The sequence below is a fragment of the Triticum aestivum genome, chromosome 4B (assembly GCF_018294505.1).
Source record: "Triticum aestivum cultivar Chinese Spring chromosome 4B, IWGSC CS RefSeq v2.1, whole genome shotgun sequence".
In the NCBI taxonomy this organism is placed as follows: Eukaryota; Viridiplantae; Streptophyta; class Magnoliopsida; order Poales; family Poaceae; genus Triticum; species Triticum aestivum.
Genome location: NC_057804.1, coordinates 107,410,796 through 107,424,443, shown reverse-complemented (window position 1 = coordinate 107,424,443; position 13,648 = coordinate 107,410,796).

Below are 13,648 nucleotides of genomic sequence, written 5' to 3'. Positions count from 1 at the left end.
GAATGCACTTTCTACCAGTTCATCCATGGACCGAGGACTAGCAGGCACAGCCGCACGGCGGTTCTTTGGATAGGTGCGCGGACAAGAGGCATTGTGGTCTGCTTATTTCTATAAATAGCGGTGCTTAAATTTGGTGGAGTGCACAAGAATTTCAGCTGGTCAGTACACTACATGGTTCAGTTTAGCATTCCAGCTGACACCACAATTATAAATGGTTATTCTGGAATGGGAGAACCTAACCCTGGATGGTGGCAACAAGAAAAAACCAGAGTGAACTCCAAGAAATTTAAGCCTGTCGGGAGGCCCCTTGCTCAGAGAAGTCTTGCTTGTTTTTTCCTGATTTGGAAACCTTCTCACATCTTTGTCTTTTGCTGTGAACTAGTATATGTTTGTTACGTTCTATGAATCATTGAGATGTATAAAATTTCTTAACTTATGCTTTTCAAGTTTTTTATGAAGCCGAGTTTAATGTGAGTGTTCCACATGAGCGCTGGGCTAGCGTGTGAACGTTTGGAATTTACATTGTGGCCTCAGTTAACTGCATGAACCACTGTAACAAGATACATAGTTGCTTATATGTCAGACAGCAGATTGTTGATTGTTAGCTGGTCGATAGCCTAGTGTTGAAGCGAGTTGAGCCAATGTGTCGTGTTTTGCACAACTGCTTACAAGTGGGGTAGCACCAACAGTGTTTACAAGTACTTATGTATACGTCGGTGCACAGTTCTCAAACGAGTGCTCTATTTCATCAAAACACACACTGCTCGTATGATAAACCGTGACAACTTATGTCTTACCATGCCATATTCATGAAAAAACAAGTGAGGACGCATCTGTTTCGGCAACAATTACGATGGTTCTCACATGATTCACGGGCACACAAAAGTATCAGCAGTTCCCATAGACGGATTCAAACAGAGTACTAGCCCCAGAGGGCTCGATAACAGGCAAGGTTCGGATAATTAGACACAATCCAAACTACTATTAAACACTAGCTGGGGCAACTATTTCATGCCTCGATCTAATTTGGGCTGGACACAAGACTGACCTTGCCATGAACATCATCGAGGACGTCCCGCAGCAGCTCAATCCTGTGAACCTTCATGAAGACAACCTTGTGGCCTTGCCACTGATAAACTTGTTTGTGGAGGCATGCCACGTAATCTTCCTGCGTAAGCTTGACAAGAAAAGTATGCCTCACAAACGAAGGAGTAGCTTTGAACTTCTTGTGCTTTAGTACACTCTAGACAACACGCCTGACAACAGTGAGGCTGGAATACAACTCTTCATTGGTATAACGGCAAATGGCTTCCAGGATCCAACAGCCTAAAAACATTGTTTTCCTAGTGCGTATATTCAGGTCATCCGCCTCATAGCGAGCGACATGTACAACCACACAATCCTTGTCTGCATCAGGGCTCTAACTGAAACAGAAACAAATTCTGAATTACTTTCCAGTATAAGAAACACAAGTTATTTAAACCACTATGTATAGCATGGCATCGAAGCTAATAAAATTTTGCATTTTTCATCACCACACACTTATATGAAAAACCACAATCGAGATCGGCAAAGAAGAAAATCACCTTGGGCAGCTTAGCGGGGGGGCGGGGGGGGGACACATCCTCGAAGGGGGAAAACTGCTCCTGCAGTGCCACGGGGGCTGTAACCTCAAACGGGGCGTTGACCATCTTAGTAGTGGCCGTGAGCGTATCTGGGGTCGGCTCGGTGACTGCCTCCATCCTCTTGGAGCTCTCTGTCTCATGGGGATCAGCCTCCCGCGTCTGCTCCAATATCGGCAGATCTTTTCCTGGTTCTCCTTGGTCCATCATGAAACTGACGAATACAAGGAGACCACTGAAAGGAAAACACAATCGCAATGACAATGAAACAAAAAGAGAGTGAGGATCAATTACTTCTTTGCAAAAGTTCTTTTTTTCTCTGAACATACCAACATCACGGATCCGCTTACCTTCCCTTCGTTGGGAGAGAAGAACAGTGGCAGATGCGAGTGTTGCCTTTCTTGAAGACGGTGAGGGAGAAGGGGATTAAGCGAAGAGTGAAATGATGGTTGCTTCGTCCGTCAAACTTAGACTGGGGGAGGTGGGGTTTTGGGATACGACATGTCGTTACTGCCGTGCTACGACCGGGGTGACTCTCCGCCTGCATACTACCTTCTAATTTGGTGGATGGCATTTGGGCCCGCGTGCTGCATGGCCCGCATGTCGGTGAAAAAAAGTATAACGGCATTCAGTAGAGGGAGACGTTTCAATGACCTAGGAGGAGCCAGAAGCGGTATTGTATCCACTGTACTAGTAGTAATTGTTTTTCTGGGTAGTTGTAGAGTGTCTCCATTGTACTAGTAGTAATTATTTCTCTGGGCCCAAAACAAAACGGCCCATCCACACTAGTAAATAGTTAAATCAATTCAAAAGCCCATATATTTACTGAATGAGAGGAGCTACCCACACCCAGCACACCGCCCCCCAAAAAACCTGGGTGCTCTTTTTCCTCCTCGCTCCCACCCACCTCACGTCAGCTTGCTCCACTCGTACCCCAAAATTCCTCACCTCACTCCTACAGAAAACCCCAGCTCCCCTTCTTCCTCACTACTACAGAAAAACCCCAGCTCCCCTTCTTCTTCACTCGCACTATAACTAGACTCATCATTCATTACTCTGCTCAAATCCGTGAGCGCGACGTGACGCCCTCGAGGAAAATGGAGTCGGCTGACCCCAGCGCCAAGAAGATGATGCTCTCGCCAGCGGTGACGCCTGTTGTAGATCCTGCACCCGACAACGCGGGGAGAAGCGGCGACCCCGCCCCCATCGGATCCCAGGAACCTGTAGAATCTCGGGTGGACCACATCAGCGATCTCCCGGACGCCGTCCTTGGGGAGATCATCTCGCTTCTCCCCACCAAGCATTGCTTCCGCACCCAAGTCCTATCAATTCGGTGGCACCCTCTATGGCATGTCGTGCCCCTTAATCTCGACTGTCGTCAGCTATCTCTCTTCAATGATTTTGAAATCCCCAAAGCCATCATCTCCTCCCACCAGGGCTCCGTTCAAAGCCTCTGCATCCCGTAATGCTACCTGAGCAAGCATACCATGCCCTGCATGGTGGACGCCTGGCTGAAATCCTCTGAATTCACAGAACTACAGCTGCTTGAGTTCTACTATTCCCCTGGAAATCACATACCACATACCGAACGCCATGTACTTGTGCCCTCAGCACCGATGTCCATCTCGTTGTTTTCCTCCTCTCTCTCTCCACACTGCCACCTTTGCACTGTGCTACCTACCTGGTACTAAAACTTCAACTCCCATTTCTCAAGAAACTTTCACTTGTGTGGGTTCATATATCGGAGGCCTCATTGCACAGCATCATCCACTCCAGTTGCCCTGCCCTGGCTTGCTTGGTGCTTGTTTTCACAGTTAGAATCGGTTGTCTCCAAATAAAGTTGCCTAACCTTGTAAGAATTGGAATTTCTTTTGACGGAAGGCAGCTCATCATACAAGATGCCCCTTCAATTCAAAGGTTGATCCTTGATTCTAGTTATTCACCGTTGCAAAATAACCGTCCTCTCTGCGCCTAAACTGGAGACCTTGGGTGTAATACATGATCTCTGTGCTCATTTCAATATGGTGTTTGGCTCCACAGTTCTTCAGGTACTTTATATTATCATCTACACTTGTAACCATAAGCTGCATTTTAAATTTTTGCACATAAGTTATATATCATCCTGGAGTACACCTTTTGTACTAATATTATGTTCTATGCTCAGTGAAGAGTTTCTCCATGGATGGCCTATCAATGGTGTTGGATTCTGTCAAGATCTTATATATCCAAATGAATACTTTTGATCTAAACAAGATTATTGGCTTGCTGCAATGCTTTCCATGTCTGGAGAAGTTGTATATAAAGGTGATAATTTCACGCACATTGGAAGCCCGCATATAGTGTACTAGAATTAACCGTTCAGCTGTTGCTCTTTCGACACTCTTTTTTTAGACCTTAACTGTTTTCAATCTTCATGTCTATTTAGGTAATAGGACGGGGTAAGAAAGTTATAACCAATCGGTGAATTCGTAAGCATCGGGATTTTCTCACTTCTCATGAGATTCGATTGAAGACAATAACGCTAGAACAATATGTAGCCAACCGTGCAAACACTAGATTTGTCACATTCTTCCTGCTGAATGCGAGGTTACTATTGTCCATCAAGCTTAAGTTTATCAGCAGCATGGTTTTTACGGATGGGTATGTTGAAGAGCAAAAAAGGAGTTTCAGGTGGGAAAAAGAGCTTCTGAACGTGTCAGGCTTCTATTTACAACATATTGTGATCATAATCCAGTAAATTTTACAACCCAGGATGTTCATTCTATGGACCTGACCGATCCATTTGACTGTGACTGCCGAAAACAGTGCTGGAGTTAGATGTTGTTTCCCTTTTCAACATGCGTTTTTTGTAAACCTGATGAACAATTAACCCTCGTGCTTTTGTATAGTTTGTAAGCTGGAATTAGATGTTCTTGCCCTTTTCAACTCGGCTGTGACTGTCATATTTTCTTTGAAACAAGGCAAATGGCTTGCCATTCGTTTAATTAGAGTGAAATATTGTAACAAATCACAATCAAGGGAAATAACATCACTCTCGTCGGCTGCTTGAGCTCACTGTGCATTACAGAAGCCAAGTGATTAGCCCCCACCAGCACCCACAAACTTATTTTGAACTAGCACATCAAATGGGCTGTCAATTTTCATAGGAAAGGTTGCATGACCATGACAGATTTGGATTCTGACATTTGGGACCCGCGAGGAAATAGCCTATCCAAGCTGGTCTCGACTTACTAGCCAGTCAACAAACGATTCTGCCTACCAGCCGTTGGATTGACATCCAACATCTATTGTGTATCTTCTATCTCTTGTCTTCTTCTTCCTCCAGCCGCCCAAACCAAACCACCCTGTTGGCTCCGCCTGCTCCCGCCTGCCATGGCTGGCTGCGCCTCCGCCACCCTACCGTATGTACCCTCCAATGTTGGCCAGTCCCTCCCTCTATTCCCCTACATGTCCTGTTATTCTCCAGCGATGTCAGCCCAAACACGCACCCGCACCCGAACCAGTCAACCCTTGTACTCCCCTCCACCTCCGCCTGGACAGGTGCATCTTCCACGGCTCCTGTTCGTTCCGTCCGAGGCCTTGCCGTCGTCCTCTGCCTTGCAGCCTTGGTTCGCTTGCCGTGCGTGGTGCGCCGCCCTCTTGCGTTGTCAACGTCGTCAACAACCGAGAGGAATAAGGAGATGACTGTACATGGAGAGGATGATAGTAGGGACCCACCAGCGTCATGGTAGTACGTGATACGTCTCCAATGTATCTATAATTTTTTATTGTTCCATGCTATTATATTACCCCTTTTGGATGTTTATGGGCTTTATTTTACACATTTATATCATTTTTGGGACTAACCTACTAACCGGAGGCCCAGCCCGTATTGTTATTTTTTCGCCTATTTCAGTATTTCGAAGAAAAGGAATATCAAACGGAGTCCAAACGGAATGAAACCTTCGGGAGCGTGATTTTTGGAACGAACGTGATCCAGAGGACTTAGAGTGCAAGTCAATAAGCAATCAAGGCGGCCAGGAGATAGGAGGGCACGCCCACCCATCCTGGGCGTGCCCCCTGTCTCCTGGGCCCCACGAGCGGCCACCAACGTACTTCTTCCTCCTATATATACCTATGTACCCCGAAAACATCCAGGGAGCCAACAAAAAACAATTTCCACCGCCGTAACCTTCTGTATCCACGAGATCCCATCTTGGAGCCTTCGCCGGCGCTCCATCGGAGGGGGAATCGACCATGGAGGGCTTCTACATCAACACCATAACCCCTCTGATGAGTTGTGAGTAGTTTACTACAGACCTTCGGGTCCATAGTTATTAGCTAGATGGCTTCTTTTCTCTTTTTGGATCTCAATACAATGTTCTCCCCACCTCTTGTGGAGATCTATTTAACGTAAACTCTTTTTGCGGTGTGTTTATCGCGATCCGATGAATTGTGGGTTTATGAACAAGTTTATCTCTGAGAAATATTTGAATCTTCTCTGAATTCTTTTATGTGTGATTGAGTTATCTTTGCAAGTCTCTTCGAATTATCAGTTTAGTTTTGCCTACAAGATTGATCTTTCTTGCCATGGGAGAAGTGTTTAGCTTTGGGTTCAATCTTGCGGTGTCCTTACCCAGTGACAGAAAGGGTTGCAAGGCACGTATTGTATTGTTGCCATCGAGGATAAAAAGATGGGGTTTATATCATATTGCTTGAGTTTATCCCTCTACATCATGTGATCTTTCTTAATGCCTTACTCTATTCTTATGAACTTAATACTCTAGATGCATACTGGATAGCGATCGATGTGTAGTAGATGCAAGCAGGAGTCGGTCTACTTGTCGCGGACGTGATGCCTATATACATGATCATGCCTAGATAATCTCATAATTGTTTGCTTTTCTATCAATTGCTCGATAGTAATTTGTCCACCCACCGTAATACTTATGCTATCTTGAGAGAAGCCTCTAGTGAAACCTATGGCCCCCGGGTCTATCTTTTATCATATGAGCTTTCAATCTACTTTTATTTGCATCTTTACTTTTTGCATCTATATTATAAAATACCAAAAATATATTTATCTTATCATACTATGTCTATCAGATCTCACTTTCACAAGTGCCGTGAAGGGATTGACAACCCCTTTATTGCGTCGGTTGCGAGTTCTTTGTTTGTTTGTGTAGGTGCGTGGGACTTTTGAGGAGCCTCCTACTGGATTGATACCTTGGTTCTCAAAAACTGAGGGAAATACTTATGCTACTATTGTTGCATCACCCTTTCCTCTTCAAGGAAAACCAACGCAAGCTCAAGACGTAGCAGTACGCAAGCAAGTGCCCCTATATTACAAGCCCAAAAATATGGTTCCTCCTAATGGTTGGACATCTGGGGCTCACGCCATTGTCAACATAATCAATAAACGAGAGAATTACACTACGAGCGGCTGACACCAGGGACCCAACAGGTCGCGCGTTTTTTTTGAGGAACAAGCAGTTGTTATTTATACTAGTTTTAGCAACGGATCAAGGTAACAATGAGGCTGTGCGGGGGCTGTGGCCCGTCTAGCCAGGGTTTTATTTATGTTTACCACATCATGAGCCCAATTGTGTTCTTGCTGAAAATGGCTAGCCCAGTTCTATTTTTTAAAAGAAATACCCAAACGAGGACTACTTGCTTTATCAGCCCTGCTTGGCTCCAAATCTTTCAAGACGAGGAGAGTTTCATTCGGTTTTCCCAGAAATGGGTTGTACATTTTAAAAACACATCAAACCAAGAATTGGTTTCAATTTTTTGTTCATTACAAGATTTTAAATTCCATTGATTTTTATGCGTGGACAATTATTTGGATTTTATATTTATATAAATTATTTTTCAAAATAGTTTGAATGTGAATCGATATTTCGGGATTAAAAACAGTTGACCGCACCGAAATATGCAAAATTCCGTATACTTTTTAACCGTGGCCACAATATGGGGTGCAATGCTAACAAAAAGAAGATGTGCTCCAAAAAAATTCTTAAGAATTTGCAAATGGTATGTACATTATTAGAAATAATGGCAGATGTGATGTATGATGTTTTCCATAGATTTGAGGCTGACTTTTGCGCCTACTACATGTTGACGTGTATGCTTTCCTGAAAAAAAGGTTGACGCACACGCAACGCCCTGTTAACTTAGTCAACACATGAGAGCAGTGACTGTTGGATGTCCATCCAACGGGTGTCGTGCTTCTTCAATCTCTGCTCTTCCTACTCCAGCCGCACAAACAAGCGGCGGCGGGACTGCCTGCTCCCTCCTCCCGCTGCTGGCTATGCTGCCGCGCAGGCCTCACGGCCCCACCATACTCCCATCGCTGGCCTAGCCATCCCTCTACTCACCCACACCTGTTGTTATTCTCCGAGGACGGTAGATGAACCAGTAAACCCTCATACTCCTCCGCGTGGGAAACAACTGCCAAGTATTCCCTAGCTCTGTGTCGTTCCCTTCCTAGGCCTCGCCGTTGTCCATCGCCCTGGTGCTCTTGGCGCGGCCTGGTCAACATGGTCAATGAACGACATCCATCGAAAGTGGACTGTATGTGGAGAGGCTGACAGCTGGGTCCATGGCCGCACGCAAGGAAATGCCTCCTTATTACACGCAAAATAATGACTCCTCCACATGACAGCTAGGACCCACGGGAAGGGCCTCTATATTTCGAGAAAAAACGTTCCCCCCACTGACAAGTCGGACCCACCAGTTATATCTTCGCACACAAGGAAGTGCCATCTTATTACACACACAAAAATGAATACCCCCTGCTAGCTAGGACCCACCATAGGGTGGCTGACTTGTGGGCCTACTAAGTTGATGGGGACGGAGGGCTTTGTCAACTTAGTCAATACTCCAGTGACCGTATGATGTCCATCCAACGGCCATAGTGCTTCTTCAACCTCTGGTCTTCTTGCTCCAGCCGCCCAAAGCAGCGCCGGTCGTGCTGCCTGCTCCTGCCTTCCGTGGCCGGTTGTGCTGCCGCAGAGGCCTCACCACCCCCATACTTCTCCCACCGCTGGCCAAGCCATCCCTCCACTCACCCACACCCCATGTTATTCTGCGGTGACGGCAGCCTCACACCGCAGCCAACCAGTGAACCCTCGTACTCCTCTTCGTGAGGGCTTCCACTACCGCGTCTTCCCCGGCTCCGCGTCGTCCACCGCCCTGGTGCTCTCCACGCAACATGGTCAACATGGTCAAGGAACGATTTCCATCGGAAGAGTACTGTACATGGAGAGGCTGACAGTTGGGTCCACGGCGGCCGCAAGGAAGTGCCTCCTTATTACGCGCAAAATAATTATTCCTTCACCTGATAGCAGGGACCCACCGGACGGGCCACCGTATTTCACGAAAAAAACGTTTTCCCCCTAACTGCTAGGACCCACCAACTACATCTTCACACGCAAGGAAGTGCGTCCGGGCAAAAAAACGATTCGCCCCCTGACTGTTGGGACACACCAGCTACATCTTCGCACGCAAGGAAGTGCCTGACAGTCGGGACCCACCTGGTCGAAGCGTATGTAGCATTGTCATTCTGGTCGCGAACGTGTATGACATACTGGTCAGTGTAGAGGCACGCACGTGTCATAGTAGAGGCGCGTACGTAGCATGTACATGTACGTACAGCGACCAGTGTGCAAGAAAGAAAATATGGCCACGTACGTACATACGGGCGGGGTCTCAAACGCCTACTCGCGTATACATACGGCCAGGGCTCGTGTACATGGCTGGGTCAGAATGGAGAAACTGCGTCGTCGTTGTGTTCGTGGGGAGGGAACGAAATGCGCCGTGTTCATCGGGAGGCAACGAAATGCGTCGTGTTCATCAGGAGGCAACGAAACGCGTGGGAGCCAACCGGCTTGGACGGAACAGCCGATGGAAATGAGGCCTGGCGTGCCGCAGAACGGAGGAAACGGCCTTGTGTTTGACTGACCACGTTCGAAACAGGGTCCTGTTCATCGGGAGGGGTCTAGCGTACCACAAAACGAAGGAAACGGACTTGTGTTGGACCTCCTATGGTTGAAACAGGGTCCTATTGATTGGGAGGGGTGTGGCGTACCGCAAAACAAACGAAACAGACTTGTGTTGGAGCGCTACGGTCGAAATGGGGGTCCTGTTCATCGGGAGGGGTGTGGCGTACCACAAAACGGGACTCCATGGGATACTGTTCATCTCCACCGTCGACCTCCTCCAGCCTCCACGGGCTACTGTTCATCCACCGTCGACCTCCTCCAGCCTCCACGGGCTACTGTTCATCCACCGTCGACCTCCTCTAGCCTCCACCTGCGAGTGTTCATCCATGGGCTCCTGTTCATCCAGCCTCCACCGCGCGCTACTCCACCGGGTATTGTTCAACCACCCCTCTCCACGGGCTCATGTTCAACCACCCCTCCACGGGCTACTGTTCATCCACCCCTCCATCGTCTACTGTTCATCCAGCCCTCCACAGGGTCGTCCTGTTCATCCAGCCCTCCATGGGGTCCTGTTCATCCAGAGGAAACACCATGGGGTCATGTTCATCCACCCCCACCAGGAACTGTTCATCCAAACCCCCCCTGCAATGCTCACTATTCATCTAGAGGTAACATCAATCGGCTTCAGTTAGCAGCGGTAGTGAAGGAAATGCTCGATCGCGTTAGTTAACAGCCATCGATCGATCGCTCGGGTTCAGTAACGCGTAGCCTGCAGCGCAATCGCTCAGGTTCAGTTAGAGCCCAATGCCTTGCTTGGGTTCAGTTACAGCCCAACGCCTCGCACACACGCGCATACGTGTACAAGAGAAACGCGCATCGTTCGGCCCCCGACCACCCACAGTAACCGGGAACTCCCTGACATTTTCCTCGCCCTCGCTTCTACCACAGCTTTTTCCATCATGGACAGCCCAAAGAATGTCATGCAGCTGCGTCTCCAGCCCGCCCAGGATGAAAAGCCCATTTTCTGTCATGATTTTTTGTCATAGAAGTAGGAGCCCACCACATCTATGATGATACTGGGTTTTGTCACAATTATAGTCATAGAAGTGTCATAAGTATGACAGAAAAAATTTCTTTCGGCCCAAAATGTCATGGATGTGTCTTTTTTTTGTAGTGTTGACCGGGTGTGCATCACAGGAGAATGGGAAACCAAGTTCCCACATTGCACGCTTACGGCCGAATTACGTCTAGGATCGGACCATTGCCCACTAACCCTTAAATCGGGTGAGCCCACGAGGCAAGTTTCGTGATGTTTCTTCTTTGAGAAACATTGGCTCACTCCTTCTTCTTTCCCAGCTGCCCTAATAAGTTTATCATACAGCTTGGGTTCGTCGACCACGTCGTGAGTATGTGGGATATGGCGAGGGCCTCGCCACTCCATCGATTCAGTCCCTTATGTGATAGCATGGACGAGTGGTAGAATTGACAATACTTGAGGGGATGGGGGACGGACATGGAGAGTGATCTCCGCCGTAGAAAGGAGGCACTGAAATTGAGAGGAAGCTCACTTTCATCGCTTGTTGCGATATGTACTGGGAGCATCGTGACAACCAAAGATGGATCCTACAGGGAGACACGAGTACCGAATTTTTCCATGCCGTGGAAAATGGCCACAAAAGAAGGGGTATAATAAGAGTGCTTATATGGGGCTCCCAGATCATCATGGGAGAAGAGTAGCTCAAGGAGCATATATACAATTTCTATTGAGACCTCCTCGGCAAAACGCAGGGCGGCGGGGGGGGGGGGGGGGGGAGGGTTACTATCTCGTCGCTCACATGGAATGATGAGGCGAGAGAGTCCCCATCGGATAAGCTAACCACTCCATTTACCTTGGATGGATTTAACCAATAATTTGAGGGATATGAGGGGTAAACATGGCATGGGGCCCGGGTGGTTTTCCGATAGTATTCTATCGGCGGTTTTGGCACATGATAGGGCCACAACTATTGTGTTTGATCGAAGACTTCATGCAGGGTGGTATTAACAAAAAGAGGCTAAACTATGGGGTTCTAACTCTAATGCTCAAGATTGCGGGGGTCGAGAATATCCGACAATTTACGCCTATCACAGTGATAAACGTGAGCTTTTTCTTGATCACAAAAAGGGTTTGCTTCTCACCTATCGCCGGTCACTGGTACGCGTTGGTGCTATACAAACGGTTTTTAACCCCTTTCCGCGATGGCACTTGGAACGGTCGTCAAGTGAGTGTGGACGATAGGGGGTCCTCCCCACACGAGCCAGAAACCGTCGGAGATATGCCCTCCTGGCACACACGCTCGGCAAAATGAGGCCATGTGCAATCGGCAAGCGAGCAAATATGGTTATACGTACAATAGCGCTAAGAAATACAATTATACAGGCGAAATCGTTTCCGGTCGTAAGTACATCCCACACAGTCAGTCCCCGCTAAACGTTTCCGTTCGTATATACATCCCCACAGTCGCTCCAAGGAAAATGTTTCCGTTTGCAGGTATATCACACACAATTTTCCCTATTAAATCGTTTGTGATAGCGTTGACATCGCACACAATATTAACAATTTTATCATTTGCGTTATTGAATGCATCACACAAGGTGTGTAGAAGAAACTGTGTGGTAAAGGCTGTCCATCACACACAGTTTTTATGTGGTAAATGTTTGCGGAAGGTGGCCTAACGCAAACAGTTTGGAAGAGAATGCCGTGTGTGATTTTTCATCGATCCAACATGGTTTATTCCTAGAAACTGTGTGTGTTGCCTTAGGTCATTGCCCACAGCATTTTCTCAATAACCGTTTGCAATAGCAAAAACCAATTAGCAGGTAATTAGCCATTAGCAGGCTAATTGCCCTATTATTAGTAATCCATTTATTAATCTAATTGACATTCATATTAAACACATAATATATTTCATTCCCATATTAAGGAAGCTTGATTTCATAATTGAAATACATCAGACTACAACATGATATAGCTTCAGCACTCAGCTACCCCCTTACACAACTGCACCAGCACCAAGTTTCACATGCAACATCTAGAACCTTTCAAAATTAGCTTCATAGATGGTACATAGACTGATGCATGTCATCTAGAAAACTGCTGAAGCGGAAGGCGAATATTGAGCCTCATTCATGTTGAAGGTCTTTGCAACTTTAGGCCAGTGCCTGTGGATGATTGACCGTCCATCCTTCATCCTCTTCAGGAACACTTTAATATTGAACCGTGGGTGTTGTATGAAAACTTTCCTCGCCTCCTGACCATAGAGGTGGTTTGAGAGGTAATCATCAATGAACTGCTTTGGAAAGGCATGAAAACAAGGATGTGCATAAATATCTTCTCTATATTGGAAATGGGGCAAAGGAATAAAAAAAGGCAAGGTATAATAGTTAGTACCATCAAGTAGACCGAATCCTTTCTGCATCTACTACTATTACTCCATACATCGACCACTATCCAGCATGCATCTAGAGTATTAAGTTCATAAGAACAGAGTAACGCATTAGGCAAGATGACATGATGTAGAGGGATAAACTCAAGCAATATGATAGAAACCCCATCTTTTTATCCTCGATGGCAACAATACAATACGTACCTTGCTGCCCCTGCTATCACTGGGAAAGGACACTGCAAGATTGAACCCAAAGCTAAGCACTTCTCCCATTGCAAGAAAGATCAATCTAGTAGGCCAAACAAAATTGATAATTCGAAGAGACTTGCAAATATAACCAAACATACATAAAAGAATTCAGAGGAGATTCAAATATTTCTCATAGACAAACTTGATCATAAACCCACAATTCATCGGATCTCGACAAACACACCGCAAAAAGAGTTACATCGAATAGATCTCCAAGAAGATCTAGGAGAACATTGTATTGAGATTCAAAGAGAGAGAAGAAGCCATCTAGCTAATAACTATGGACCCGAAGGTCTGTGGTAAACTACTCACAACTCATCGGAGAGGCTATGGTGTTGATGTAGAAGCCCTCTATAATCAATTCCCCCTCCGACGGAGCGCCGGAAAAGGCTCCAAGATGGGATCTCATGGGTACAGAAGGTTGCAGCGG